This window comes from Dunckerocampus dactyliophorus, chromosome 4, assembly GCF_027744805.1.
Source record: "Dunckerocampus dactyliophorus isolate RoL2022-P2 chromosome 4, RoL_Ddac_1.1, whole genome shotgun sequence".
Taxonomy (NCBI): domain Eukaryota; kingdom Metazoa; phylum Chordata; class Actinopteri; order Syngnathiformes; family Syngnathidae; genus Dunckerocampus; species Dunckerocampus dactyliophorus.
This window is the reverse complement of record NC_072822.1, coordinates 31406391-31412390: the sequence shown is the minus strand read 5'-3', so window position 1 is coordinate 31412390 and position 6000 is coordinate 31406391.

Sequence of the window (6000 nt, the reverse complement as noted above, 5' to 3'; positions counted from 1 at the left end):
GCCGCTCAGTGGGCCTCTCACCTGACCAGCCCCACCAAACCCTAAGTGTCTACTGTGCTATTAAAATTGGGGGGCAACAGGTCAGTGGCATGGCAGGGGCAAAGGAGCCCCTGCAAGGCAACTCCCCCCCAACCACGTAGGCCACCCCCCAAAGTCGTATATGTATGTGAGGTGGTGCAGTGGAACAGGAAGGACGGGGGCCCCACATGCCCACACCCCAACGCCGCCCAAACCGCCAAACACCACGGACCAGCCACACACCCCAAGGCAGACCCGACCGCCACCAGAACAGCGGGAACCGTGCCCACGCGGCCCCCGCATACCACAACGGCCGCCAAGGGAGCAACACTACGGTGACCACAAGAGAACCGGACCCCACATAGAGCGGCGCATGGCCACACCCACGAAGCACGCGAGCCAGAGGGGCCAAGAAGGGACAGAGAAGCAAGCACCGCACGACCGGGCCCATGAGAGGAGCGACCCCCCCACCCGGCCCCCAAGCAAACGCCCCAGCCCGCCCCACCCCCCACCACGCCGCAGACCGGCCACCACCCCACCCCCCGCCCATCCACCAACATGCCAAGGGAGAAACCCCGGAGGGAGGAAGACAACCACCAGCCAGGAAGCAGAGACTAGCCAGACACCAGCAAGTAGCTGGGACCGGCCGGCCCCCACACCCTACATCGGACGCCTCCACGCGGCAGCCGAGTCGGAGGGCCCAGGGCAGATCCCGCCCCACCCCCAGAGGCAAAAGAGGCCGAGGGAGAGCCAGTCCTCACACACTCATCGTAGTCATCTATTCTATGGTCTGAGCAGTGTGTACAGATGTTAGAGTCAGTTAAGCCCATTCTAAACATTCTATGTCCTGTGTAGTGTACTCTATGAAGGATTTTAAACTGAATCAGCTGTAGGTTGGGATTATTGATTAACCGAGAAGCATTGAGACATACCTGCTTCCAGAATTCAGGGTCACAGCTTGTAGATAAATCTGAGCTCCATTTGGAGATTGGAACGCCGATTGTGTTGTCGTTTTTTGAAAGTAGAACATATAATTTAGATAATGTTTTAGGGGCAGATATTTTTAAAAATTGGTCAATAGTGGTATTGCTTTCCTATGATATAATCCTGAAACTTGCTTTAATTAGAGATTTAATTTGTATGTATTCAAGAAATTTGTTATGATTTATTCCATACTGTGTAACAAGGTCGTTAAATGAGATAAAGTTGTTTCCTAGAATTATATTTTTCATACAACTTATTCCTTTTTCGTGCCATGTTGGGAAATGTAATGGTTTCTTTTTAAGCAAGATGTCAGGATTATTCCAGACGGGAGTGTATTGGCAAGGAGTGAGCGAGAATTTTGTTATTTTTAGAAATTCCCACCAAGCTGTCAGAGTAGTGCTTATATTTATACTTTTAAAACAATTATTTTTCCGGAGGATTTGGCTAATGAAGGGCAGATTACAAATTGGTATTTCATGGCTAAGTGATTGTTCGATGTCTAGCCATAAATAATCCAATGGGTTAGGTTTGATCCATTTTAAGATATACTGTAACCTGTTTGCAAGGAAGTAGTTGGGGAAGTTTGGGAGTTCTAAGTCCCCATATTCTTTAGATTTTTGTAATATTTTGAGACTTATTCATGCTGGCTTATTTTTACAAAGAAATTTATTTATATATGAATCTAATGACTTGAACCAAATTATAGATGGTTTGGTGGGGATCATGGAAAACAGACAAGTAACCTTTGGTAAGATCATCATTTTCACGGTGGATACTCTGCCTGTAAGTGAGATGGGGAAGGTTCTCCAACGCGCAAGATCATCCTCTATTGACTTCAATAGTGGAGTATAATTCAAGCGGATCAGGTCTGACAGGTTGGAGGAAATGTTAATACCCAAATACTTAATGTTCCCTGAACACAGTGGTATAGAGGGGGTGCTCTGGAAACCAAAGTTAATGGGCAGTACTGTGGATTTAGGCCAGTTAATGGAGTAATCTGAGAAGGTGCTATAACTGTTAATGAGTGAGATAGATTCGTGAAGTGAAGCATGTGAATTATCTAGGAAGAGTAATACATCATCAGCATAAAGGCTTATCTTATGATGAACATTTGTGGTGTGGATCCCTTTAATATTTATATGTTGTTGAATTGCAGCTGCAAGAGGTTCGATAAAGATAGCAAATAGTGAAGGAGAGAGGGGACACCCTTGCCTAGTACCTCTTTGTAAAGTAAATTCTGGAGAGATGTGATTGTTGGTCCGAACAGAGGCCTTTGGGGTGTTATCTAGTATTTTAATCCATGTTCTAAATGAATCTCCAAAGCCCAATTTTTGTAGTGTTGCAAAGAGAAATTTCCAGTTTACTCTGTCAAATTTGCATATTATTTTAAGATCTGCATTAATCAGTGAAATTGGACAATAATTGGAAGGTAGTGTTGGGTCCTTATCCGGTTTCACGAGAACCACGCTGAAAACCCACAGCATTTCCGTGTGTGGAATTTAAATTATGGAACGGATTGAGTAAGGAACTCAAACAATGTACAGAGATGAGCAAATTTTTTTTTTAATAGGAAAAAAAAAAGGTTTTTTTTTATACATATTTATTTTATGTATATATATATGTATATATACTGTATAGTATATATAAATATGTGTGTGTATACATATATATATATATATATATATACAAACATTTTTTTGTCTTGCTGTTATTTATTATGTATTATTATTCTGATTATCACAGAAAACATGACATGGAATGCAGGAAGTGAACAACAGGTGCTGTACTACATGTAGAATGGATGGGGGGTAGGATTAAATAAGCTTTGCTTCTTCCTACTCCTTTTGGGCATGTGGAACTGTGAAAGAATGATTCATGAGATGTATTCCATTGCAACCTTCATGTTCAAATAAACTAAACCAAACCTAACCAAACCAATCTTTGACCCCAAACGAAACAACTGAAAGGTTTTCCATTGTGTGTGTTCTCATGTGTAATTCCAAATCTGTCTTTGCAGCAAATGTTTTACCACAAACTGAGCAACTAACATATTTTTCTCCCGTGTGTGTGTTCTCATGTGTGTTGTCACACTTGACTTGTGACAGTAACTTTGAACACAAACCGGACAACCAAAAGGTTTTTCTCCTGTGTGTGTCCGCATGTGTTGCACCAATTTATACCTGTAAGGAAAGCTTTTAGCACAAACTGAGCAGGTAACAGGTTTTTTACCTGTCTTCTTTTTAGAGCATTCAAAGTGTTTGTTGTCAGCGTGAGTCCTCATATCACCTTCCAAGTCTGTATCGCTGCTCAAAGATCTTCATCCTCAGAAGAGCATGACATTGTGTCACTATAGTGAAGCTAGGAGGTTGTCTTTTTGTTTCTGCTCTTCATCTTGAATCTTCACAGGGACACCACTTTGTGGCAACTTAGGGAGATCATGCTCCTTCGCCCCGAGAAGATGTTCTCCCTCCTGAGTGGTCCAAAGTTTATCGTGTTCCTCTTTAAAGTGCGAGGGCTGTGGATCCCCTTTCTTCAAAGTGGAGTTCCCCTCTTGTGACTGAGGGTGGCAGTCTTCTTCACAACCCATCAGCTGCTGGACATCTGAAGGACACAACCAACGTAAGGACTCAGGTGGTTTGTCTTCATGGTCTTCAGTCTTCACAGAGACACGAGTCAGTGGCAACTTGGTGAGACCATCCTCCTCTCGCCCTAAAAGATGCTCTCTCTCCTGAGTGATGCAGAGTTCATCCTCTTCCTCTTTTACATGGGGGGAGTGGAGCTCCATCCATGCAGCTGAGTGGGATGTACTTCTTGACAACCAATCAGCTGCCGGACGTCTGCAGGACACAAACCACGCAAACACCCTTTAGCTCAGACATGACCCTTGAGTTGTTTTGCCTGGAACTCGTAAGACACTTTCTTCTATGTATTGTATGTGTGTGTAGTGTTTCATGGACATTAATGGGGTCTCTCGACCGAAAGATGGATCGCTGTTTATATGACTTCGCAGAGACTGGGAGATAAAAAAATGTATCAAATTTGTTTATGTACATTCAGACACTATAAAACTAACCTAATGTTTTCAGTGCCAAAAACCTGGTGGACATAAAACAGTCACAAGTGTGATGGTGAATAAATAAATAAATGTCTATATTTGTCGTTAAACTATGGAAAAGAATGTGCCATTTGCATTTTCATCGCTAAGTAGCTTCACCAGAAGGTAGAAGGGTGTCATGAGTTGGTGTGCTGCTCTGCTGCCATCTAATGTTTTTTTGTCGCAGCGCACCTGCCCAATAGGGGAGGATCTCAGACACATCTATGTTGGACTATTTAAGCTCTGCTTCTATGTTCAGTCATTGCCGGATTGTCTCGTGTTTTTGCCTTGTATACCTTTCCATGTTTCTGGCCTCGCCTAAGTTTTGTAAGTACAGTAGTACCTCGCATAACGTAAACCTCCTTTTACGTAAATTCCACTGAACGTAAAGAATTTATGTAAAGTTTTTGCATCGTATTACGGAAGAAATTCCATATACACTAAGTCCCCTAGTAACGAACATCCGACGTGCGAACATTTGGAGATACGAACACAAGCCGACTGGTCTATAGTTTCATGTGTTTTGCCTTATAAGTCCATATTTATACTGCTACATGCTTGACCGGCAAACCCATATTTATGCTGATGTATGTGCCAAGGAACCATCAAGTTCCTTGGCACATACATCAGCGAGGACCTCACCTGGTCTCACAACACCCAACAAATCATCAAGAAGTCCCAAAGGAGACTGTAATTCCTGAGGAGACTGAAGAAATTTGGCATGTCCCCCAAAATCCTGAGTTGCTTCTACAGATGCACTATGGAAAGTGTCCTTACCGCCTCCATCACTGTTTGGTACGGTAACTGTACAACACGTGATAGGAAGGCACTCCAGCGGGTGATCAAGACCTCACAGAACATTGTTGGGGCAGCCCTCCCCTCACTGCAAGACATTTATAAAACTAGAGTCCTACGAAGAACACACAACCTCATCAAGGACAGCACACATCCACAACACTCATTATTCACACTCCTACCGTCAGGCAGACGCTACAGGAGTTTGAAGTCCAGGACCACAAGGCTGGCGAACAGCTTTTACCCACAGGCCATCAGGCTTCTCAACGAAGCACTCACACATGCCACAGGCAACACACGCACACACTCATAGCACTTTATTTATTTATTTATTTGTATTGTCTCTTCTGTTGTTGTTGCTTAATTTATTGGTATTTATGTTTCTTCTGTTCTTATTCATTTTCTTGTGTTTTTTTCTTTCTTTCTTTTTTGGGAGAATGAACAGAAAAAGAATTTCATTGCATAGCAGAACCACCTGTTTTACTGTGCATATGACAATAAAACTCTTGAATCTTGAATACTGTACATGCTTGACCAGCAGAGGGCACTGTGGCACTGCTAATGGGACCAACAGATACAGGAAGACGAGGAAGAGGAGAGTTTTATGAAACAACCCGGACAGAGCGTGTGATTAAAGTTTATGAAGAGTTAATAGGTCTGCTTAATTCTACACCACCCACAGAACACTACCTCTTTTAGAAGAGTCTAACGCCGACGACCATTTGTCCTTTTTTTTCCAATAACTCCTCCTCCTCCTCCACAACAACGTATGCTCGACCACTCCTCTTCAAAGGTAAATAACATTTATCATTACGTATTATTATATCATTTTTATTATTGTTTTTTTCATTAATTATCCTCGTTTAATATTACTACTGCATCCAAACTCATATTCTACTCATAAACTCATACCACCTGAACCATGTTGTAGACACTATGCTTTCTTTACACTGTTCTCTTTACTTGTCTTGCTTGCTTGCTGCTGTAACAAGTAAATTTCCCCGCTGTGGGATAAATAAAGTACATACATACATACATACATACAGGTATTTACATACATACACATATACTGTATATGTATACACGTACATGTAGCACCTATATCATTG